Raw genomic sequence first — 27,099 nt, 5'->3', positions numbered from 1 at the left:
CATTCAAAAACAGCAGAATACATATTCTTCTCAAGTCCACAGGGAACATTTTTCTCGATAGACCATATGTTAGACCACCAAAAAAGTCAGTAACTTAGTAAGACTGAAATCAAAGTACCTTTTCCACTCATAGTGGAATGAAACTACAAATAGCAAAAGGAAAACTGGAAAATTCACAAAGATATGGAAATTATACAGCAAATTCTTAACCAATGTTTCAAAGAAGAAATAACAGGGAAATTAGAAAATATCGTGAAAAAGATGAAAATGAAAACACCATACCAAAACTTATAGGATGCAACAAAAGCAATACTAAAAGAGAAACTTACAGCTATAAATACTGAAGTAAAAAAAAAAAAAAAAGAAGACTTCAAAACCTAACTAGTTTTGTTGACTGTTTCTTTTGCTGTGCAAAGTTTCTATCTTGATGAAGTCCCAATAGTTCATTTTTGCTTTTGTTTCCCTTGCCTTTGGAGACAAGTCCAATAAGAAGTTGCTACAGCTGAGGTCAAAGAGGTTGCTGCCTGTGTTCTCCAGGATTTTGATGGATTCCTGTCTCACATTTAGGTCTTTCATCCATTTTGAGTTTATCTTTGTATATGGTGTATGGAAATGGTCCAGTTCCATTCTTCTACACGTGGCTGTCCAATTTTCCCAACACCATTTGTTGAAGAGACTGTCTGTTTTCCATTGGATATTCTTCCCTGATTTGTCAAAGCTTAGTTTGCCCATAGAGCTGAGGGTCCATTTCTGGGTTTTTTATTCTGTTCCACTATCTATGTGGCTGTTTTTGTGCCAGTACCACACTGTCTTGATGATTACAGCTTTGTAATAGTCCTTGAAGTACAGAATTGTGATGTCACCAGCTTTGGTTTTCTTTTTCAACATTCCCCTGGCTATTGGGGTCTTTTGTGATTCCACACAAATTTTAGGATTATTTATTCCAGCTCTGTGAAAAATGTTAATGGTATTTTGATAGGGGTTGCACTGAATGTATAGATTGCTCTGGGTAGCATAGACATTTTAACAACATTTAACAATATTTAACATTTAACAATATTCTTCCAATCCATGAGCATGGAATGTTTTTCCATTTCTTTGTGTCTTCCTCAATTTCTTCCATAAGTGTTCTGTAGTTTTTAGAATATGGATCCTTCACCTCTTTGATCAGGCTTATTCTAGGTATCTTATGATTTCTGGTGCAATTGTAAATGGCATTGATTCCTTAATTTTTCTTTCTTCTGTCTCTGTAAGGGCTTACTTAATCAGAGGGAGCCATATTGTTACAGTGAACTTGGATTGACCCTGCCCCTCCCAGAGGAACTTCCTTGCAAAGCCTAGATGGAGGGGCGGGCCAGGCCAGGTGAAGACATCCAATCAGAGGGGCACGCATATATCTACTAGGGTAAACTGAAATTCAATTGGCCGCCCGTGTGTAACCTAGCAGTTTCTTTTGTGTGTGTGGCGGATCTAGCATGACTGTGCAGTTTTCTCTGTGTATTGCAATCTCATTGGCTACCTGTGTATAGCCCAGCTAAAAGTGCCTCTATAAAAGTTGGTTTGTGAGGCTAGTAGGGGCAGTCTCGCAGTCTCGCCAGAGCAGTAAGAGCTGTAAGAGCTGTCACTAAGAGCTGTCAGTAAGAGCTGTAAGAGTCGTCAGGAGCAGCCTCCGTCTGGGGAGTGGCCTTGCCAGAGCAGCCTCCCTCCAGGGAGTGGCCTTGCCAGAGCAGCCTCCCTCCAGGGAGTGGCCTTGCCAGAGCAGCCTCCGTCCGGGGAGCGGCCTGTCCGAAGAGCGGCCTCGTCCAGAGTGGCCTCGTCCATAGCGGCCTTGTCGGAGAGCGGCCTCGTCCAGAGCAGCCTCGCGAGGAGCAGAGTCTGCGTCATCGGGGCTGTCGTCCTCTTAGTTGTCCTCATCGTTGTCGCCTCTTCGTCGTTGGGAGCGGCCTCATCTGGGGAGCGGCCTCAAGGGGGTCATCGTGGTCGCCTCTTCCTAAGAGATGGCCCCTACCAGCCGGGTTGGTTTCTGATGCTGGCGCGAAATAAAGCTTTGCTTGACTTTCGCTTTGCATCAGTCTCGTTCCTGTGCTCATGGACCCTAACAGTCTCATCATTAGTATATAGAAATGCAACTGATTTCTGTGCATTAACTTTATAATCCTGCCAACGTTGCTGAATTCCTGTATGAATTCTCCCAGATGTCCAGTGACAGATGAATGGGTAAAGAAGATATAGTATACACAAAACACACACACACATATACACACACACACACACAGAGGAACATTACTCAGCCATCAAAAGGTTGAAATCTTACCATTTACATCGACATAGATGGAACTGGAGGGTATAATGCCAAGCAAAGTAAGTCAATCAGAGAAAGACAATTATATGGTTTCACTCATATGTGGAATATAAGAAATAGCGTAGAGGATCATAGGGGAAGGGAGGGAAAACTGAATGGGAAGAAATCAGAGAGGGAAACAAGCTATGAGAGACTCATAACTATAGGAAACAAACTGAGGGTTGCTGAAGGGGAGGTAGATGAGGGGATGGAGTAATTGGGTGACAGGCATTAAGGAGGATGCATGATGCAATGAGCACTGGGTGTTACATGCAATTGACTAATTACTGAACTCTACATGTGAAACTAATGATGTGCTATATGTTGGCTAGCTGAATTAAAAAAAAACTAACTGTACATCTTAATTAGTAAAATAAAAACAAACTAAATGTAAACCTTATAGAAGCAAAGAAATAATAAAGGTTAGACAAGAGATAAAACTAGAGAAAAAAACAATAAAGAAAATCAATAAAACCAAGAGTTGGCTCTTCAAAAGATAAACCTTTAGCTAAAACCAAGAAAAATACAAAAGATTCAAATAAACTAAAATCAGAAATGAAAAAGGGAGCATAACAGAAATAAAAAACATGTGGGAGCAGTATGAACTGTACATGAAAAACTGTATAACCTAGGTGAAATGGACAAATTTCTAAAAACATAAAATCTACCAAGGCTGAATAATGAATAGAAAATCTGAACAGACCTGTGATCAATAAAGCTATTGAACCAGTAATCATAAAGCCCCCAACAAGAAAAGCCAAGGACCAGACGATTCCACTAATGAATTTTATCAAACACTGACAGTTTCTTCTGAAACAATTCTTCCAAATTCTGAAACATTCTTCCAAAAAATTGAAAAGTAAGGAGTACTTCCTTACTCACTGGATGAGGCCAACATTACCCTAATACCAAAGCGAGATAGACATTACAAGAAAACTATAGACCAATTACTCCTTATGAATACTGATGAAAAATTTCTCAACAAAGTACTAGCCGACCAAATTCAGCAGCATATTAAGAGGATTATACACCATAACCAGTGGGATTGATTACTGAAAGGCAAGGACAGTTCAACATACAAAAAATCTATTTAATATGTCACTAACATAATATGGGGGAGAAAACACAAGATATCCTCATGTCATACAGGAAAAGCATCTGACAAAATTCAACACCTTTTCACAATAAAAAACACTCAAGAAAGTAGCGGTAAGAGGAAACTTCCTAAACTTAATAAAGATCATATAAGAAAATCCAGTAAACAAAATGAAAAACACTAGAAATGGTAAATACAAGGATAAGTTCAAAAGATTAAATTTTTTTGTTTTAAAATTTTATTTATTTATTTGTCAGAGAAAGAGAGAGTGCACACAAGCAGGGGAAGCAGCAACCAGAGGGAGAAGCAGGCTCCCCACTGAGAAGGGAGCCTGATGCCGAATTCAACCTCAGGATCCTGGAATCGTGACGTGCGCCAAAGGCAGACACTTAAACAACTGAGCCACCCAGGCGTCCCTAAAATGTTTTTTAATTCTATTAAGCTCCTTAAGAAACATGATTGTATAAAGCTAACACACACACACACACACCATTTCACCCAATACAAAAATATGTATGTTCTTTTCAAGCACCCATGGAACATTCACCAAAATGGACTTAGGCCATATCCTGGGCCACAAAGTCTCAACACAATTTTAAAAAATTGAAGTTATACAAATTATGTTCCCTGATCATAATACAAGCAAATAAAAATAGAAAGACAACAGAAAAATCTCCAAATATCTAAAAATAAAACAATATACTTCAAAATAATCTACAGCTAAAAACAAAGTCTCAAAATTTTTTAATATACAGAGTTAAATGGAACTAAAATATGTAAAACATAGATAAAGGAGTGATAAGAGGAAAAATTATAGTATCATGCTAGGCTGCAGCTGTACCACACATCCCACCCCCAACAGATGTCCTACCTAATGTCCTTTGGGCTCTTGAAAATATGGAAAGGGGTAAAGCAGAAATGAACCCTGTGGTACTGGACTGGGATTAGAGGTTTCATTATGAAATAATGTTTTTTTAAAAATATGTGTGGATAAAGAAACAGATACAGATGTACATACACACAAACAAACACACACATTTGCACCTATAAATGTTTTATAGTTTTGTCTACTGAGACTTGGGAGCACTAACATCCTACTCTCAAGATGTACACCTGCTAGATGCTGGTTTCTAAATACCAATTTCCACTAAGAGGTACCAAGGCTCCTTGAAAATGTTATTCTCAGGTATGAATCAGGTAACTACAGGATAAGCCTGGAATATCTTATTGTGTCAGAAGGAAAGGATACAGAGTCATGGGACATGTCAAAAGGCCACAGGAACCAGTTTGAAGAGAGAAACAAAATGATAGATTACAACCACTGAATAAAAAAGGTATCCATGAGTCCACAGAAACATTACTTTGAAAACAAATCAATAAATGGGAGAAGAGGAAGTTTTCTTTTTTTTGACACTCAAAGTATGGGTGCTTGAATGTAAACTAATAAATTATATAATATAATGAAATTATGAAATCACCATTTGGCAATCATAGTAATAATTCGGCCAAGAAAAATCAATGAGTGCTGAAACTCATGTGTAAAAGTGTGATGAAGAATGAAATACTTATACCTTCCCCCCAAATGTTAACTATTTTTAGTGCAGAAACTTGGCAGAAGGCTTAGTGAACTGATCAATACTACAATCACCAGAAATAGGCAAATTAAAGTCATTTACCACCTGACAAGATGCACTGAGAAGAATATTCACCTCTGTGATGCTTCTGCCGAAATAAAATAACCTCAACTGAACCATGGGGGAATCATTATTAGACAAATTCCAACTGAGAAATATTCTTAAAACTGACTGCTCTATAAACTTCAAAACTGTCAGGATCATGAAAATCAAGGAAAATGGAGGGACTGTTCCAGATGGAAAAACACTAGAGTTATAACAATAAAACACAAAATAAGATTCTACATTGAATTATTTTGCCAAAAAGGGTATTATGTGATACTACCCAACTATGAATGTATTCTGTCAATTAGATGATACTACTGTCAATGTTAACTTTCTGATTTTGATGGATATTTTTCTGGGTATATAAGAAAACGACCTTGTTGGGTACCTGAGTGGCTCAGTTAACTGTCTGCTTTTGGCTTAGGTCATGATCCCTGAGATTAAGTCCCACATCAGGCTCCCTGCTCAGTGGGAGCCTGTTTCTCCCTCCTCTTGCTGCTCCCCTGCTTGTGCTCTCTCTGACAAATAAATAAAATCTTAAAAAAAAAAAGAAAAAAAAGGAAGGAAGGAAGAGAGGGAGGAAGGAAGGAAGGAAGGAAATGACCTTGTTGATACCAATTACAAACTAGTATTCTACAATGATGAGGCCTCGCATGTTGGCAACTCACTCTCAAATGGTCAGAAAAGAAACTTCTTTATAACCATTTTTGCAACTTCCAGAGCTTAAAATTATTTCTAAAGAAAAAAAAATTCAAAACAAGAACAAAGTTGAAAAAAACACAAACATTACCCATTCATTTCCAGTCTTCTCTCTTCTCCATCGCATCAAAAATAGAAGGAAAAAAAAAACAAAACACTATTTTTCCAGTTGCTCAAGACAAAAATCTTGGAATATCCTTAATTCCTACCATTCTCTCACTATACATTCCAAATCCTGTTAGCTTTTCCTTAAAAATATGTATCTCTGCCACCACCATTCTATTCCAACTCATGATCATCTCTTGTACAAATTACTGCAAACACTTCCTCTCTAACCAGGCTGTTTTCACTCCAAGCACTCACACAACATCCCATCCAGGAGTGGATAAAAGCCAGCGGATAATAAATTGTAACACATTCAGACAATCGAATACTCTTCACTGATAAAAGAAATGAGTTATCAAGCCATGAAAAGACATGAAGAAATCTTAAATTTGTATTACTAAGTGAAAGAAACCAATCTAAAAGGCTACTATAGGAGTCTGTATGATATTCTGAAAAAGGAAAAAATCTAAAGACAGTAAAAAAAAATCACTGGTGACCAAAAAAAAAAAAAAAAAATCAGTGATTCCCAGAGTTGGAAAAAGAGGGGCAGGGAGAGAGATGTATAAGAACCACCATCAAAATGGATACAAGTTATTATGTACTTGTCTAAATCCAGAGAATGTATAATAGTAGGAGCAATCCCTAATATAAACTATGAACTTGAGTGATTATGAGGTATCAATCTAGGTTCATCAATTTTAATAAATGCACCAAACTGGTGGGAGATGTTGATAATGGAAGAGACTATGCATAAGGGGGTCAGGGACAGAAAGAATGTGTGAAATCTCTGTAGTTTCCCTTTAATTTGGCTGTGGAACTAAAACTGCTCTAACCAAAGGTCTTAATTAAAAAACAAAACAGAGGAAAAAATAAATCAGAGCATGTTAATTCTCTCTCTGCTCAGAACTTTTCAGTAGTTTCTCATCAAATCTTTAATAAACTCAACAGTCCTTGCCAGAGGTTACATGCCCATACATAATCTTGTCTTTCCAATCTGTACCACCTCCACCCTGGTTTTATGGAGATGTAACTGACTCCCTACTTCTTGTCATTATGTTCTACTACAATAAAAATTGCATTAAATGACACTACTGGATGATTCCTCTCAAAAAAGGCGGCTTGGGGCGCCTGGGTGGCTCAGTGGGTTAAGCCTCTGCCTTCGGCTCAGGTCATGATCCCAGGGTCCTGGGATCGAGCCCTGCATCAGGCTCTCTGCTCAGCGGGCAGCCTGCTTCCCCCTCTCTCTCTGCCTGCCTCTCTGCCTACTTGTGATCTTTCTCTCTGTGTCAAATAAATAAATAAAATCTTTAAAAAAAAATTTTTTTTAAGATTTTATTTATTTGACAGAGAGAGAGAGAGGAGAAGGGAGCTGGGGGAAATTGGAGGGGGAGACGAACCATGAGAGACTGTGGACTCTGAGGAGCTGAGGGTTTTGGAGGGGAGGGGAGTGGAAGGTTGGGTGAACCTGGTGGTGGGTATTATGGAGGGCACATATTGCATGGAGCACTGGGTGTGGTGCATAAACAATGAATTGTGGAACACTGAAAATTCTGCCTACTTGTGATCTCTGTCAAATAAATAAACAAAATCTTAAAAAAAAAGATACATTTAAATAAATTTTAAAAAAAGAAGGCTAGGGTGCCTGTGTGGCTCAGTCGGTTAAACGTCTGCCTTAGGCTCAGGTCATGATCCCAGGATCCTGGGATGGAGTCCTGCATCAGGTTCCCTGCTCAGTGGGGAGTCTGCTGCTCCTCTGCTCCTCCCCTCTGCTCACGCTCTCTCTCTCTCAAAATAAGAAAATAAAAATCTTTAAAAAAAAAAAAAAAAAAAGGCTGGTAGCTGAAAACATAAATATCCACAGCAATACACTCTGATTCTCCATCTGCTATCCCCCATTCCCCATATCTCACATATCTTCTTTAGAATCCCTTCCTCCATTATCTGGATGTTAAATATCAGTGTTATTTGAGGTTCCATTCTCACACTATCGCTCTTTTCATCCTATTGGCTCAACTGGAGCAACATCATCTTTTCCTTTGATTACAACAACCACTACCTATAAGCTAATAACCCTCAAATCTTTATCTCCAATCTAGAGCTCACCTTCATATTTCAAATTACAGAAAATAATCTGAAATTTCAATCCAGGGCCATATGCTAAGGATGGCAAGCAATAAGCTAAAAGGGGCTTTGATTACTTCCCCCAGTCTCCAGGCTGATTATATCAAAAAATTAATTTGGTAACCCTTTGTATTTATTACACAAAGCCAAATATATTCCCTGATACACTGAGATACTGAGAAGAGGAGGCTCTGGGCAATCACTCCCTGATTTTACCATTTACATAAGGAATTCCCTCATAAAACTGTCAGACTGTCAAATTGGAAAACCTTATAATTCACAGGGTACTGGACAAAGTATTCTAAAGGGTTTGGCCTCAACAATGGAAAAATTTTGTGATGAACTAACTAACTGCTGCTCTGGTTCCACCTAACAAGCTTAAAAGTTAAAAACAAGAGGTGCCTGGGTGGCTCAGTGGCTTAAGCCTCTGCCTTCAGCTCAGGTCACAATCCCAGGATCCTGGGATCGAGCCCCGCATTGGGCTCTCTGCTCAGCGGGGAGCCTGCTTCCCCTGCTCTCTCTGCCTGCCCCTCTGCCTACTTTTGATCTGTCAAATAAATAAATAACAACAACAACAACCAAAAAAAAAAAAAAAAAACCCACAAAAGGACCTGTTTCTAAGTAACTTACCTAAATCCCAGAACAAAGAATATTTATAAGAACACAAAACTGCAGGGCCCATGAAGGCAAAATTCATAATTTGCAATATCAAATCAAAAAGTACCAAGTATGGAAAGGAGAAAAACATGATTCAATCAATCAATACAAACAGATCCAGAAATAACACAGATGATAAAGTCATTAAAATAATTGTCATAGCTACATACCACATGTTTAAAGAGAGAAAAGATGTTAAGTACACACAAGGAGGGGCGCCTGGGTGGCTCAGTGGTTTAGGGCCTCTGCCTTCAGCTCAGGTCATGATCCCAGGGTCCTGGGATGGAGCCCCACATCAGGCTCTCTGCTCGGCAGGGAGCCAGCTTCCCTTCTTCTCTCTCTGCCTGCCTCTCGGCCTACTTGTGATCTCTGTTAAATAAACAAAATCTTTAAGGAAAAAAAAAGTACACACAAGGAAGATATCTACTTATTTATGTATCTAAGATTTATTTACTTTAGAAAGAGCACGAGTGGGGAGAGGTGCAACAAGAGAGGGAGAGAATATCAAGCAGACCCCCCACTGAGCACGGAGCACACAGTGAAGCTCTGTCCCAGGACACGGAGATCACGACTGAGCCCAAATCAAGAGTTGGACACTTAAATGACTGAGCCACCCAGGCACCCCAGGAAGATTATCTTTTTAATGGAATTTTTATAGATGAGAAATATGTTTAAGATCAAAAAATACAGTGAATAGGATTAACAACAGTATATCAAACAGTGGGGGGGAAATTAGGTGAAGACATAACCAAAAGATTATTTTAAAAAATGAAAAAGTAAAAAGAGTGGGGAAAAAATGGAGAACATCAATGAATGCTAAAAAAAAATGGAAGCAGTCTAAGAAACATGTAAGAGCAGGGCAAGATGCAAAGCATATCTGAAGAAATATCAAAACCATTCCAAAACTGATGGACATTTTAAACTTATAGATCCGAAAATCCCAACAAACTCCAAACACAAGAAATCTGAAGAATACTATACCAAAGTAAATCACAATCAAATTACTTTAAAGACACATTATATACATGGAAACTATGGTGACAGCAGACTTCTGTAAGCCAGAAGACAGGGGAACAACATCTTTAAAATACAGATCATCCTCATCTTACAATGGGATTATGTTCCTATAAATACATCGTAAGTTGAAAACACTGTAAGTCAAAAATGCATTTAATATACCTAACCTACCAAACAACGTAACCTGGTGTAGCCTCCCTCACATATGCTCAGAATACTTACATTAATTAGCTTACAGTTTGATAAAATCATATAACACAAAGTCTATTTTATAAAAATAGTGTTGTATATCTCAGGTAATTTATTAAATAATGTACTGAAAGTGAAAACCAGAATGGCTGTATATACACAATGGTTGTGAGTGTACTGGTTGCTTACTCTCACAGTCGTGTGGCTGACCAGGAGTTGTGGCTGGCTGACCAGTATCAAGAGAGTATTTACTATACCATATATCACTAGCCTGGGAGAACATGAAAATTCAAATACCAAAGGACAGTTTCTACTGAATGTATATCATTTTCAAACTACTCATAAAGTCAAAATATCATAAGTAAAACTTTAGGGGACCATCTGCCCTGGAAAAAAAAAAAATCAACCTAGAATTCTAGACCCAAAAACATACTTTTCAAAAATAAAGAAGAAAAAAAAAAAAAAGACGTTTGCAGATTAAAAAAAAAAAAAAAAAAAAACTGAAGGAAATCACCAAAAGATCTGCTCCATGAGGCAAAAAAAGTTAAAGGGAGTCAGGGAGACTCCCTGGGAGTCTCCAAGGGAGAAGGATAATGCCATCAAATATAAGACAGGCACAACACAAAGAAATGAAGACCACAGGAAATGGTTAACTACGTAGATATACATAAAGAAAGGTTTTTCCGGGGCGCCTGGGTGGCTCAGTCAGTTAAGCATCTGCCTTCGGCTCAGGTCATGATCCCAGGGTCCTGGGATCAAGCCCCACATTGGGCTCCCTGCTCAGCGGAGAGCCTGCTCCTCCCTCTTGTTCTGCCTGCCACTCTGCCTACTTGTGCTCTCTATCTCTCTGTCAAATAAATCAATAAATAAAGTCTTTAAAAAAAATGTTTTTCCTTGGAGGTTCCTCAAAAAATTGAAAGAGAGCTAGCTACCCTATGACCCAGCAATTACGCTACTGGGTATTTACCCCAAATATACAGATGCAGTGAAAAGAAGGGTCATATGCACCCCAATGTGCATAGCTGCAAAGTTCACAATAGCCAAACTGTGGAAAGAGCCAAGATGCCCTTCAACAGAGAAGATGTGGTCCATACATACAATGGAATATTACTCAGCCATCAGAAAGGATGAATACCCAACTTTTGCATCAACAGGGATGGGACTGGAGGAGATTATGCTAAGTGAAATAAGTCAAGCAGAGAAAGCCAATTATCATGTAGTTTCACTAACTTGTGGAACATAAGGAATAGCATGGAGGACATTACAAGAAGGAAGGGAAAACCGAAGGGGGGTAAATCGGAGGGGAAGATGAACCATGAGAGACTATGGACTCTGAGAAACAAACTGAGGGTTTTAGAGGGGAGAAATGTGAGGGGATGGGTTGGCCCAGTGATGGGTATTAAGGAGGACACATACTCCATGGAGCACTGGGTGTTATACATAAACAGCGAATCTTGGAACACTACATCAAAAACTAATGACGTAACTATATGGTGACTAACATAACATAATAAAAAAAAAAAAAATGGGCACCTGGGAGGCTCAGTCAATTAAGTGGCTGCCTTCGGCTCAGGTCATGATCCCAGGTACTGGGATCAAGCCCCACGGGGGGCTCCCTGCTTGGCAGAGAGCCTACTTCTCCCTCTCCCTCTGCCTGCTGCTCTGCCTACTTGTACTCTCTCCCTCTCAAATAAATAAAATCTTTTGGGGGGGGGAATGTTTCTCCTATTTAAAAAATCTCTTTAAAAAGGTAAATGTGGGGTGCCTGGATGGCTCAGTTGGTTGAGTGTCCAACTCTTGATTTCAGCTCAGGTCATGGTCTCCAGGTAATGGGATCAAGCCCCACATCGGGCTCTGTGCTCAGTGTGGAGACTGCTTGTCCTCCCTCTGCTCCTCCCCCTACATCTGATCCCTCTCTCATTCTCTCTCCAATAATAAAATCTTTAAAAAATAAAATAAAAGATGTAAAAAAAAAAAAGAAACCTGGGACACCAATATGCCTCATTATCATAGATGCAAAAATATATAACTAAGTTTTAGCAAACTGGATCCATGCACATTTGAAATGATAATATATCAAGACAAACAGTATTCCAGGAATGCAGAGTTGGTTTACACTGGAAAATAAATCAATGTAATTCACTATATGAGCAAACTAAGAAAAGAAAAACCATCATCTCAACAGACACAAAAAAATGCATTTGACAAAACTGAACACCCATTCCTGATTTAAAAAAAAAAAAAAGATTCCTAGCAATGAATAAAAAGAACCTTCCTCAACCTGATAAAGGCATCTAAAAAAACAGCCAACATCTGTTTCACTGATGGAAGACTGAATGCTTTCCTCAAGATCAGAAACAAGGCAAATGAAAAAGGGATCTAAATGATTCAATGAGAAAAGAATAGGCTTTTCAACGAATGGTACTGGGAGAACTAGATAGCCACTTACAAAAGAATGAAGTTAAGCCCTGGCCTTGACATGTACAAAAACTAACTCAAAATGGATCAAAGACATAAATGTAGTAAGAGCTACACCTGGATAATTCTCAGAAAAAAAAACATAACAGTAAATCTATGATCTTGGGCTAAGTAATCGTTTCTTAGACATGACACCAAAAGTACAAGCAACAAATGAAAAAATAATAAAGAAGATTTCATCAGAAGACTTTAAAAAAAAAAAAAAGTAAAGACTTTTGTGTTCCAATGGATACCATCAAGTAAATGAAAAGATGCACAGCAAAGGAAACCAACAAAATGAAAAGGCAATCTACCAAAAAAGAAAAATATTTACAAATCATGTATTGATAAGGGACTAAGGAACTCATAAATGTGGGTGAATATTGTTCCAAAGAAGAAATACAGATGGCCAAAAGACACAGGGAAAGATCCTCAACATTACTAATCAGCAGGAAAATGCAAATAAAAACCACAATGAGATATCGACTCACACCTATTAGAACAGCTATCATCAAATAGACAAAAAAATAACAAGTGTTGGCAAGGATGTGGAGAAAAGGGAACCCTGGTGTACTTTTGATGGGAATGTAAATGTGTAAACTGGTATAGCCACTATGGGAAACAATATATAAGTTCTTCAAAAAATGTAAAAATAGAAATACCATATGATCCAATAATTCTACTTCTGGGGATTTACCTGAAGAAAATAAAAACACTAACTTGAAAAGATATATGCATCCCTATGTCTATTACAGCATTATTTACTTTTAATAGCCAAGATACGGAAGCAACCTAAGTGTCCCTTGATAGCTGAATGGATAAAGAAGATCACACACACACACACACACACACACACACACACACACACAGGAATATTACCCAGTCATTTAAATGAATGAAATCTTGCCATTTGCAACAACACAGACGGACCTTGAGGGCATTATCTTGAAGTCAGAGAAAGACAAATACGTATGATCTCACCTATATGTGGAATCTACAAAATCCAAAGGAAGAAAAAACGAAAAAACCAAGCTCACAGATACAGGTACAGAAAACAGACTGGTGGATGCTGGAGGCTAGAAAGTTGAAGGGTGAGTGAAATGAGTAAGAGTGGCCAAAAAGTACAAAATTTTAGTTATAAAATAAATAAATAATGTACAGCATGGTGACCATATTTACTAATACTGCATTGTACATTTGAAAGTTGCTGAGACTAGATCTTAAAAGTGCCCATCACCAGAAAAAAAAATTCTGTGTGTTGATGGATGTTAACTAGATTTATTGTCATTTCACAATATATACAAATATCAAAACTTTAAGTTGTACACCTGAAATATAATGTTATATGTTCATTATATCTCAATAAAAAATAAGAAAGAAACAAAGAAAAAGAAAATAGAGATGTTTAACGCTTACAGTGTGTACCCAGGGTCTTGAAGCTATCAGTAAGAAAGCTGAAATCAAACCCCATTCATTTTGACTCTATACCCTTATTCTTTATTACAATGCTATACCATCTCTTAGAGAGGTATTTTTAAAATGCTTATCTAACATACTGATAAAATTTTAACGTTTACAGTAGAGTTAATGTATTTGATTAAAACTAGCTTAACACTCTAAATAAACTTCTCTTACTGAAAATGTAGATTAGGAAACAACTCTCCTCCAAAACACCCAAAATAAACTTTTTTTTTTAAGTGAAAAGAAAATCCACAGAAAGGGAAAAAAATTTGCAAAAAGCATATACATAATAAAGGACATATCCAGAATATATAAAGAACTCTTAAAATTCACTAATAAAAAAAGACCCACTTTTTTAATGCTCAAAGGATCCCGAAGAAGTTACAGATATGGCCAATAAATATATGAAAATATGCTCTACATCACCAACTATCAGGGCAGAGCAAACCAAAATACAATCAGATGCCATTTCACATACCCCAGGATGGTTATAATAAAAAACAATAACAAGTGTTGACAAGGATGTGCAAAAACTGGAACATTCACACACTTCTGGCAGAAATTTAAATTGGTGCATTCACTTTGGAAAATAGCCCAACAGTTCCTAAAAAGGTTAAACATAGGGTCCAGCAATTACTACCCCAGAGAACTGAAAACATATGTCCATACAAGAATTTGTAAGTAAATGTTCCAACCCAAATGTCCCTCAACTGATGAATGAATAAACATGTGTTATATCCACAAAATGGAGTATTATTCAGCCATAAAAAGAAATGGAAGTACTGATACATCAGACAACTTGGATGAACCCTGAAAACATTATGCTAAGTCAAAGAAACCAATCACGAAAGCCCACAAATCATACAATTTCACTTATAATGAAATGCCCAGAATATGCATAGCTATAGAGCCAGAAAGTAGTTGCCCAGGGCTAGGAAGATGAGAGAACTGGGGTTAACGGTGAAAGAGTACAAAGTATTTTTCTGTTATGATGAAAATGTTCTAAAATTGATTGCAATTCTGGTTGCACAGCTCTGTAAATATTACTAAAAACCAATGAATTGGGCACCTGGGTGGCTCAGTGGGTTAAAGCCTCTCTGCCTTTGGCTCAGGTCATGATGCCAGGATCCTGGGATGGAGTCCCGCATCGGGCTCTCTGCTCAGCGGGGAGCCTGCTTCCCCCCTCTCTCTCTCTGCCCATTGTGATCTCTGTCAAATAAATAAAATCTTAAAAAAAAAAACAATGAATTTTATACACTTCAAATGAGTGAACTGTATATGTGAAGTATAGCTCAATGACAAGGTGCTAGAGAGTTATTCAATGGGGTAAGAAAAATCTTTGCAATAAATGGTGGCAGAACAATTGGATAACTCGGCCCTTTCACATATACAAAAATTAATTCAGAACAGATCATACATCTGAATATAAGAACTAAAACTACAAAACCACTAGAAAAAATTTTGCAACCTTGAGTTTGGCAAAGGTTTCTTTTTTTTTTTTTAATATTTTTTACTTATTTGACAGAGAGAGTGAGAAAGAGAGAGAACAAGCAGTGGCAGGCAGGCAGGGAGGGAGAAGAAGGGTCCCCACTGAGCAAAGAGCCCAATGTAGGGCTTGATCCCAGGACTCTGGGATCATGACCTAAGCTAAAGGCAGACGCTTAACCAAGCCACCCAGATGCCCCAAGATTTCATTTTCTTTGAAGAGCAACAATATAAATTTTAAAGGAAAAAATGCACTGAACTTCATCAAAATTAGAAACCTTTCTTCTTCAAAAGACACTATGAAGAAAATGAAAATGCAAGCCCCAGAAAGAGAATATATGTATAAAACTGTATCCAACAAAGGACTTGTAAGTAGAATATTAAAATACTATTAAAACCCACTAAAAAATACAAACAACCAAATGAAGAAAAGGGTAGGAAATTCAGCCATATATTTCACCAAAAAAGACAGAGATGGCAAATAAACACATGAAAGATGCTCAACATCATTAGTCATTATGGAAATGCAAATCAAAACCACAATGAGATTCCAAAAAACTGAGCATCTGAGGTGCTGGAAAAGTTGCTATACAACTAACATGCTCACAATACCACCTTTGAGAATGTCAAATGGTAAAGTCACTTTAAAAAACAGTCTGACTCGGGGTGCCTGGGTGGCTCAGTGGGTTAAGCTACTGCCTTCAGCTCAGTTCATGGTCTCAGGGTCCTGGGATCGAGCCCCACATCGGGCTCCTTGCTCAGCGGGGAGCCTGCTTCCTCCTCTCTCTCTGCCTGTCTCTGCCTGCTTGTGCTCTCTGTCTGTCTCTCTCTCTCTCTGTCAAATAAATAAATAAATAAAATCTTTAAAAAAAAAAAAACAGTCTGACAGGTTTATTTTAGATTTTATTTATTTAAATTGAGAGAGAGACCATGCGCACCAGCAGGGTAGGAGAGGCAGAGGAAGAGGGAGAAGCAGGTTCCGCAGTAAGGAGGGAGCCCGACTCGGGGCTCCATCCCAGGATCCTGGGACCATGACCAGAGCCAAAGGCAGACGCTTAAGCAACTGAGACACCCAGGCGCCCAGTCTGGCAATTTCTTATGAAAATTAACATACTCTTACCATACAACCCAGTGAGCATGCTTCCTGGTATTTTCCCAAAGGAGATGAAAACTATGTTCACACAAAAACCTGCACACGGACATTTACAGCAACTTGATTCATAGCCAAAACTTTCAAGCAACCAAGATGTTCCCCAATAGGTGAATGGAGAAACAAACCATGGGATGTCCAAAAGATGGAATATTTAGTGATTTTAAAAAAAGAAGAGCTATCAAGCCACAAAAAGACATAGAAGAACCTCAAAGGCATACTGCTAAGTGAAAGAAGCCAATGTGAAAAGGCTACTGTATGACTGATTCCAAGAATGTTACATTCTGGAAAAGGCAAAACTACAGAGACAATTAAAGGGTCAGTGGCTTCCAGAGTTCAGGAGACAGGAGGCAGGGATGAATAGGTGAACCACAGATTTATAGGGCAGTGAAACTGTTCACATTACAGCATGATATTGTAATAATGGTAGGTATGTGTCATGATACATTTGTGAAGACCCACACAGTATTCAACACAGGGAATGAGCCCTAATGCAAACTAAACTTTAGTTAAAAATAATGTTATCAATATAGGCTCACTGATTATAACAAATGTGTCACACTAATGCAACATGTTAATAAATAGGAGAACTAGGAGGGGGTGAGAGAGTATATGGGAACTCTGTACTTTACCCTCAATTTTACTGTAAACCTGAACTGCTCAAAAAAAAAAAAAAAAAAAAGTAAAATTCCCACCTTTCCATCTTTGGAAAGAAGGCAGGGAGAAAAACCACGGCGAGATTCAAAGGAATAGGCAATCTAAAGTGCTGATGAGGATGCTGTGCAACTAAAACGTTCACACTGGTGTAAAAATGTCAAATGGTACAACCACTTCAGAAAAGAGTTTAGCAATTTGCTACAATCCACCCATTCAAGAAATGGTATTTACTCAAAAGAAAAACTGAAAGCGTATGTCTACACAATACTAGTACACAAATGTTTGCAGCAACTTTATGTGTAATAGCCCCAAACTGGAAACTCAAATGTTCATCACCAAGTGACCAGTTAACTTATAGTAACAAAAAGCAGATCAAAGGTTACTTAGGGATAATAGATAGAAGGAAGATAGCAATGGGATTACAAAAGGGCACGAAGAAACTTTGGTGGGTGGGATGCCTGGGTGGCTCAGTGAGTTACGTGGCTGCCGTCTGTTCAAGTCGTGATCCCAGAATCGTGGGATCGAGTCCCACATGGGGCTCCTTGCTCAGCGTGGAGCCTGCTTCTCCCTCTGTCTCCTTCTCCCCCTACTTGTGTGCTCTCTCTCTCTGGCAAATAAAATCTTAAAAGAATAAAGAAAATATTTTAAAACAAGAAAGACACTTTTGGGGGTGATGGACACGTTCACAATCACAGTAAGGGTGACAGTTTCACAGGTATATACATATGTCCAAATTTACCTACATATTTCAAATGTGCAGTTTATGTCAATATCTCAATCAAGCTACAAAAATTTTATTCTATAACACTACAAGCACTGCAACTCTGACCATGACTAAGCCAATTTATGTCATACCAGGAATCTCACTACCTTACAGATGCCTCTCCTCTGATTTTTAAAAATATTACTCAGACTGGTAGCCCATTTGCCTGACTATAAATGAATTCTAACTCTAAAAAATAAAATTTGCCATCATTGGTCAGATATATCCTAAATGCAAGTATTCAAAAATTCTGAACACAATTTCTAAAAAGGATTCTCCCTAGTAATATTGGTCACCTCTGGTTAAGAAGGACCAGATGGCTGGGGAGGAAGACTTTCACTGTGTATCTTTTCAAATTTTTTGAACTTTGTACCATAAAATCTACTTGAAACCATATAAAATTCAAATTTAAAGAGAATTTTAAAAGTGTTCCCAAAACATTTAAATAATATGACAATAGTCTCCCAGAACAATTAAAGAAAGCAGTATTTACCTAGATGCAATAAATGTAATTCTTAATGATAACTTATTCGCCACAACTCATATATAATTTCAAATTGGTCAAATGATCACGCCTCATATACAATGGTAATCATTTATAAACAGGCCTGCACATCTTTAAAAGGTCTAATTTCCATCAAGAAGTCTCTGTTGACATGATAATTATCATAAACTAAGTATAAACAATATAAACTAAGTATAAACTTAGGATTTGCTTCCTTCCTCTTAACAAGTTCTAAAGGATTTTTTACTTAAAATGTTTTATCATTTCTTGAATTGATATTTCAAAAGACTTTGTAGTTTATTTGGCAAATCAAGTATGAGTTTTCACATCTCCTTGGGAAGCAGAGTATTACAGTAGAATGTTTTAGAATCACATAGGGATCTCAGTACAAAACCTGGCCATTCTGAATGCATATCAATTTTTAAGAAATTAGCAAAATCTTATTTTTCTTTTTAAATTTTTTTTAAAAGATTTTATTTATTTGAAAGAGAGAGCATGCATGTACAAGTAGAGGGAGGGAGAGGAACAAGTAGACTCCCTGCTGAGTGGAGAGCCTTTCATGGGGCTCAATCCCAGGACCCTGAGACATGACTTCAGCTGAAGTCAAACGTTTAAATGACTGAGTCACCTAGGCACCCCTGATTTTTCTTTTTAAAGTATTATACAAAAACTGAATATATCTGTTATCTCTAACATTACTTCACACACATTTTATCTCTCAGTGGGTCATGCTCCCTATAAAAAACAGCAGAGATCAATGGAACAGAATAGAAAACCCAGAAGTGGACCCACAACCCTATGGTCACTAATCTTCAACAAAGCAGGAAAGAAAATCCAACGGAAAAAGTCTTTTCAACAAATGGTGTTGGGAAAACTGGATGGCAACATACTAAAGAATGAAACTGGACCACATGTTTATGTCCTACACAAAAATACTATACACAAAAATAAATTCAAAATGGGTAAAAGACCTAAATGTGAGACAGGAAACAATCAAAATCCTAGAGAGCACAGGCAGTAACCTCTTTGCCATCAGCCGTAGCAACTTCTTACTAGGTATGTCTCCTGAGTCAAGGGAAACAAAAGCAAAAATAAACTACTGGGACTACATCAACATAAAAAGTACAGTGAAGGAAGCAACAAAACTAAAAGGCCAACTACAGAATGGGAGAAAATATTTGCAAATGACATGTCTGATAAAGGGTTAGCATTCAAAATCTATAAAGAATTGATCTAAGTCAACACCCCAAAAGCAAATAATCCAATTTAAAAATGGACAGAAGAATTTTTTTTAATTTTACCTATTAATTTGACACAGAGAGAGATCACAAGTAGGCAGAGTGGCAGGCAGAGAGAGGAGGGGGAAGCAGGCTCCCTGCTGAGCAGAGAGCCTGATGTGGGGCTCAATCCCAGGATCCTGAGATCATGACCTGAGCTGAAGGCAGAGGCTTAACCCATTGAACCACCCAGGCACCCCAAGAACATTTTGCCAAAGAAGATATACAGATGGCTAACAGACACATGAAGATACTTAGCATCACTCATCATCCTGGAAATACAAATCAAAACTACAATGAGGTATCACCTCACACCTGACAGAATGGCTAAAATTAACATAGGAAACAAGAGGCGTTGGCCAGGATGCGGAGAAAGGGGAACCCTCTTACACTGCTGGTGGGAATGCAAACTGATGCAGCCACCCTAGGAAACACTACGGAGGTTCCTCAAAAAAATTAAAAATAGAACTGCCCGCTCCCTTTCTCTTCCAGTCCGAGGCGCTTCAGGAGCCTCGGGCTTCGGTGCAGACATGGCCAAGTCCAAGAACCACACCACGCACAACCAGTCACGAAAATGGCACAGAAATGGCATCAAGAAACCCCGGTCCCAAAGATACGAATCTCTTAAGGGGGTAGACCCCAAGTTCCTGAAGAACATGCACTTTGCCAAGAAGCACAAGAAGGGACTGAGCACAACAAGAAGGGCCTGAAGAAGATGCAGGCCAACAACGCCAAGGCCCTGAGTGCACATGCCGAGGCTATCAAGGCCCTTGTTAAGCCCAAGGAGGTCAAGCCCAAGATCCCAAAGGGCAGCAGCCACAAGCTCAATCAACTTGCCTACACTGCTCACCCCAAATTCGGGAAACATGCTCGTGCCCGCATTGCCAAGGGTCTCAGGCTCTGCCGACCAAAGTCCAAGTCCCAAGAAGTCCAAAGTCCCAAGTCCCAAGCCTGAAGAAGATGCAGGCCAACAACGCCAAGGCCCTGAGTGCACGTGCCGAGGCTATCAAGGCCCTTGTCAAGCCTGAGGAGGTCAAGCCCAAGATCCCAAAGGGCGGCAGCCGCAAGCTCAATCAACTTGCCTACATCGCTCACCCCAAGCTCGGGAAACGTGCTCCTGCTCGTGCCCGCATTGCCTGCCAAGGGTCTCAGGCTCTGCCGGCCAAAGTCCAAGGCCAAGGCTCAAACCAAGGCCCAGGCTGTGGCTACGACTCCGGCTCCAGCTCCAGCTCCTGCTCCTGCTGCAGCTCCGACTCCCAAAGGTGCCCAGGCCCCCCACAAAGGCTCCAGTGTAGAGGCTTCTGTCTGCCAGTGTGAGGACAGAAGGACTGGTATGACCCCTGGGCTTCTATCCGCATAGGGCTGGTGTCCTCCTGTGCTATTTCTACAAATAAAACTGCCGCAGGATCTGTCAAAAAAAAAAAAAAAAAAGAACTGCCCTAGGATCCAGCAACTGCACTACTAGGTATTTACCCAAAGGATACAAAAATACAGATTAGAAGGGGTATATGCAACCCAATGTTTATAACAGCATTATCAACAATAGCCAAATTATAGAAAGAGCCCAAATGTCCACTGGCCAATGAATGGATAAAAAAGATGTGATATTATATATATATATATATATATATATAAAAAATATATACACACACACAATAGAATATTACTCAGCCATAAAAAGAACTTGCCATGTGAAATCATGTGGATGGAGCTAGAGAGTATCACACTAAGCAAACTACGAGAAAGACAAATACCATATGATTTCACTCCTGTGGAATTTAAGAAACAAAACAGATGAACATAGGAGAAAAAAAGGAGAGAGAGGCAAACCATAAAAGAGACTCTTAACTACAGAAAACAAACTAAGAGATGCTGGAGGGAAGGTGGGCAGGAGGATGGGTTAAATGTTTGATAGGAATTATGGACATTTTTTTTAAAGATTTTATTTATTCATTTGTAGGCTGAGAGAGATCAGAGTGGGGGGGCAGAGGAAGAAGCAGGCTCCCCCCTGAGCAGGGAACCCTACGTGGGGCTGGATCCCAGGATCCCAGGATCCCAGGACCCCAGGACCCTGGGGTCATGACCTGAGCCCAAGGCAGACGCTTAACTGACTGAATTATCCAGGTGCCCTAAGGACGCTTGTTTTGATGAGCACTGGGTGTTGTATGTAAGTGATGAATCATTTAAACTGTACTCCTGAAACTAATACTACACTGTATGTTAACTAACTATAATTTAAATAAAAACAAAACTACAAAAAGGGAAGAAGGGAAAAAAAAAAAAAAAAACCAGCAAGCACAGTGGTTAAGACCTCAAACTGCACAGCCCAAATTCCCTGGATTTGAAATCTGCATCTGCCACTCACTAGCTGTGTGACATTAGGCAAATGACTCATACTCTCTTACTTTCCTCATCTAAAATACAAAGACTTTTATTGGTATATTGGGTATAATACCATCACTGGATTGCCATAGGAATTAAACAAGTTAATGTTTATATAGTGCTTAGAGGGGCCTGGCATAAGGTAATAATTATAAACATTTGTTAAAAATAATTTGATATACTTAAATTTTTTTCTCTTACTTCCTAAACCATACTGAGAATACCTGGAAATTTATTTTAAATGCATACGAATCTTAATTTCTTTCCTGCATTAGATTATCTTGAAGAGGGTAACTCTTAAATCAATACTCTAATGAATTCAAGCTTTTCTCAAATCACTACAGGCTGATGTAGGTTAGATAATTTGCATCCTGGCTGTCATTCCCTGATTATTTCTATCAGGCACTAGAAAGAAAAGACTAATAACTGATTTTCCAAAAACATTACTCAATGGTTCACTGACAAAATAATAATAATAATGGCTCTTGGTGCCCATTTCCTTAAATGTAAAATGGGGAAAATAACTGTACCCACTTCATATGATTACTGTAAGTTTTGAATCAAGTATTTGTAAAGCACCTACTAGAAAAATACCAGAGCACAGTAAACACCCAAAAAATAATAAAACAAAAAGTTCAACACTGGAGCCCAGACAATCTTGTTCAGAATGCACTCACTCTTACATGCTACATTATATTGTCTCTTATTTGTTCATTTGTTCAATCAACATTTAATACATGCCTACTGTGTATGCTCCCCTCACTGATCACCTGAATTATGAAAATGATGAAATGTCTTTTTAAAATTCTAAAATTTTTCCAAAGCTTAGAAAGGCAAATACTTTAACAGTGGTATAATAAAATCACGACCAGGGTTATGGTCAAAATAGGATTATATCAAACATACTCATTCTGCTAATAGGAGCTGAACACTTTGTTGCTTATCATATAAATCAAAACTCCCAAATAATATCAAACATAGTACCTCTCAAACTCTAACAAAAAACCCAAGGCTAGATATTTAAATCAAATTAATTCCCATAATCCCTTTTGTTTCATGCTTTGTAAAAAGGCTGTATGTGGGCACCTGGCTGTGTCTTCATTACAATAAGCTCCTTGAGGACAAGAAATATTACATACATATCTTCATATCTCCCACAGGACCTAAAAGCACTTTGAATATGGCAAGCCCACTAGCAATACCTTAAATAAACTAATCTCAAATCTTACTCTCCTTAAAACTACAACATGACACAGCACACATCTTAGTCAATCCAAACTACCTTTCCTTTCCCAAATGACTTGACAGCTCCCACCTCCTAGTGCCTGGCTTCTGCCTGTTCCCTGAATGCCCATCTCTCCCTTCTCTTTACCAGTTCCTACTAACATGCATCTCAGAACAACTTATTCAGAAAACCTTCTCTAGTTAACTTAACTGCCACTATGAGCACTTGTACCCCATTTTCCTCCATTTCTGGCCATGGTCTCCCATGTATCCAATTTTGAGATTTCTTAAAATTTTTTGCCAAATGTGGCTTTTGTCATATTTTCATTGGGCTAAGCTGACATCAAGGTAGGCTTCATTACTAGGAAATCAAAAAGTGTTACTGCTATCATTAATTAAATATAACTTCAGTATTTGGATATTTACATACTACTACTTATATTTTTGTATTTGATATTATTTTTTATTTTATTATTTATAACATTCTCATGATACTTTGTACATATTGCCTGTAATGTACTCATTTGCATATAGGTAGGGTAAACCATACATCCCAGTTTGCTAAGTCCCAGTTTACTTGCTGCCCCAGGTTACTTTTTAAAAATATTTCATTTATTTATTTGACAGAGCACAAGCATTGGGAGAAGCAGGCTGCCTGCTGAGCAAGGGAACCTGATGCAGGGCTCAGTCCCAGGACCCCAGGACGATGACCCCAGCCCAAGGCAGACACCTAATGACTGAGCCACCCAGGTGCCCCACCCCAGGATAATTAACAACGCAGTCTCCTTTCACTCAAAAGTAACATAGTATGGATAATAAATTGTATAGTCACCCTACAGTGTCTGCCTTACTTTCACCAAAATGAAGCTCCATAATTATAGAAATAATGACCAGTTTATCTATATATTCAGTGCTAAAACAGAGAAAGTAGGCAAACATTTTAGAAATTGTGCATGTAAACAACTAAAACTGTTTTACTGCTTAAAGGTGGGGCACCTGGGTGGCTCCCTAAGCCTCTACCTTTGGCTCAGGTCATGATCTCAGGGTCCTGGAATTGAGCCCCAAATCGGCTCCCTGCTCAGTGGGAAGCCTGCTTCTCCCTTTCCCACTCCCCCTGCTTGTGTTCCCTCTCTTGCTGTCTGTCAAACAAATAAATAAAATCTTTTTTACAAAAATTGCTTAAAGGCTTATTATACTCATCCCCTTGACATTCCTAAGATTTTCAATAAATATTCAGTGAATTTTTTTTTTAAAGATTTTATTTATTCATCTGAGAGAGAATGAGAGAGGGAGAGCATGAGAGGGGAAAGTCAGAGGGAGAAGTAAGACTCCCCGCTGGACAATGAGCCTGACGCAGGACTTGATCCCCAGACTCCAGGATCATGACCTAAGCTGAAGGGAGTCGCCCAACCAATTAAGCCACCCAGGTGCCCCAGTGATTTATCTTTTTAAAGATTTATTTAGGGGCACCTGAGTGGCTCAGTCAGCTGGGCAACCTACTCTGGTTTCGGTTCAGGTTGTGATTTTGCGAGCTGCAGAATCAAGCCCTGGGTCAGGCTGCACACTTAGCCAGAGTATGCTAGGGATTCTCTCTCCTCACCCTCTGCCCCACCCTTGCTCTCATGCGCATATGCACTCTCTCAAATAAATAAGTACATCTTTTTTAAAAAATTATTTACTTGAGAGAGAGTACGCATGCAGGAAAGGGGCAAAGGGAGAAGCAGAGGAAAAGAATCCAAGCCAACTCACCACCAAGCCTGGAGCCCATTACCAGGCTCAATTCCCCAACCCTGAGATCGTGACCTCAGCCAAAACCACGACTTGGACACCCAACCAACTGAGCCACCCAGGCACCCCACTACTCGATGAATTTTTAAATTAAAACAGTAAGAAAAAGAAAACCAACACAAATATTTCCATTCAAAAGTCAATTATATACTAACAACACAATAAAATACATTATCATAATAAAACCTCCATACAGCCTTCTATGTCTGATTATAGGGCAGAAACTAAATGGAATGGTATCTTCAAAATGCTGAGGGAAAAATAACTGCCAATTCTGATTTTCACGCACAACTAAAATATCATTCAAGAACAAGAGCTAAAGATTTCTAACAAACAATTATAATTTACCACCAAAAGATCCTTAATTAAGGATATACTTCAAGAAAAAAGAAAGTGATTCCAAGAGAACAAATGCTAGCAAAAACAAACCAAAAAAAAACAAAAAAAAACCGGCAAATGTGGTAAACCTAAACAAATATTAATTGTATGAAACAAGATTAAAATGCTTAGTTCGAGGAACTGAAGAGGACAAGGTACTGGGCACCTGGGTAACTCAGTTAAGAGTCCAGACTCTTGGTTTCGGCTCAGGTCATGATCTCAGGGTCCTGAGCTCAAGACCCATGACGAGCTCTGTGTTAAGATTCTCTCTCCCCCTCCCTGCCCACCACAACCCCATCCTGCTTGTGTTGTCTTTCTTAAAAAAAAAAAAAAAAAAAAAAAAAAGAACAAGGTAAAATTATAACAAGGAAATAGGAAATACAACAAAGAGATTGATTAAAGTTATTCACCCATCATAGTAGTCTTTTTGTGGAAACTTGCTCCTTGACCATCCCTGCCTCCAATCACCCACTGAATTACTAAGTGTCACCAAACTAGCACAGTGTGGTCCCACAGCCCTCACTAAACTGATGGCCTAGAGGTAAGGAACTGACTCAAGCAGGAGCAAACAGAGACAATCTCTAGAAATTACTAACAGACTACCAAAAGCAAACAATAGGAATCAACAGGTACTGAGTTGTGTTAATGAAGGGCTACATGTCTTATTGATGCTTTTTATATCTTCTGAAATGCTTCCTCCCTTTTTTCTATCTGTCCAAACCATCTTTTAGAGACTCAGTTTAAGCCTTCCCTATCGTCCTCACCTGGTCATCTTTCCCTCTATAAACGACAGAAGTGGAAAATTATTATCCTCTCTGCACTGACAGTATGCTAGGCATTTCTTTTTTTTTTTTTTTAAGTATGCTAGGCATTTCACATACATTACCACTTAACCTAAATACACTAGCATGACAGCACTTGCTATCTCTCCACTCACCATGACAAAGAACCATCCTCCTTAAAGGATATTACTTCCTATTATAGCTTCCTAACTCGTCTATGTGTGTACATGTGTCCCTGCAGCCAGACTAGGTACAACATGCTGAAATACAGGAACCATGTCTTCTACTTTATTCTTCTCACCATCCATCTCTCTTCCCTGCACTTCTCCCCTCCCCTTTCAAAATATACTCTTCCCTACTAATTACTACTCTTAATAAAAGCTACTGTTATAATAGCTTGCACTGTGCCTACACTCTGTTAAATGCTTTCAAACATTTTACTTAATCTTCAGAACACCCCCATAAGGTAGATATTATCTCCCCACTTCAGAGAGATGGAAGAAGGCTTGGAGAATTTAAAGAACTTGCTCTCTTATAGCAGAATGAACCTAGATTTATAAAATATCACAGCCCCCTCTGTAGTTCCCCACCCACCCCACAATCACCTGCTGTGGCAGGTTGTATTATGCCAACCTGGTTAAGTTTAAACTACATTTCCCAGAATCCTCTTCCCATATGGCTCCAGGTTAGAGTCGGCCAGAGGAGGAAATTACTCTGAAGATCAGGGTTAGATAAACAGGTACAGAGTTGCCAGCAGATTCCACCATGTGTCTGCTCTCCCCTGCTCTGCATACAGCTCTTCCTGATTGCACCTTGCTGACCAAACAGCACTCACAGGTCCACCACCAAAAACCTGACTGGAAACCACAGAAGAGGTAGCTATGCA

General features: G+C 38.8%; 1 protein-coding gene and 1 pseudogene across 2 annotated transcripts in view; one reads left to right on the top strand and one right to left on the bottom strand.

Moving 5' to 3' along the window:
• MAP3K2 (mitogen-activated protein kinase kinase kinase 2) overlaps positions 1–27,099 on the bottom strand; it is an 81,871-nt gene that overhangs the window by 40,922 nt on the left and 13,850 nt on the right. The gene's annotated exons all lie outside the window — the stretch shown is intronic.
• LOC308340480 (large ribosomal subunit protein eL29-like) lies at positions 20,168–20,954 on the top strand (annotated as a pseudogene). The gene is made up of 2 exons: positions 20,168–20,380; positions 20,626–20,954. The product of its transcript is annotated as a large ribosomal subunit protein eL29-like (transcript).

This window comes from Martes martes (genome assembly GCF_963455335.1).
Source record: "Martes martes genome assembly, chromosome: 3".
In the NCBI taxonomy this organism is placed as follows: domain Eukaryota; kingdom Metazoa; phylum Chordata; class Mammalia; order Carnivora; family Mustelidae; genus Martes; species Martes martes.
The sequence above is the reverse complement of the archived record's forward strand: the minus strand, read 5'-3'. Positions and strand labels throughout refer to the sequence as shown.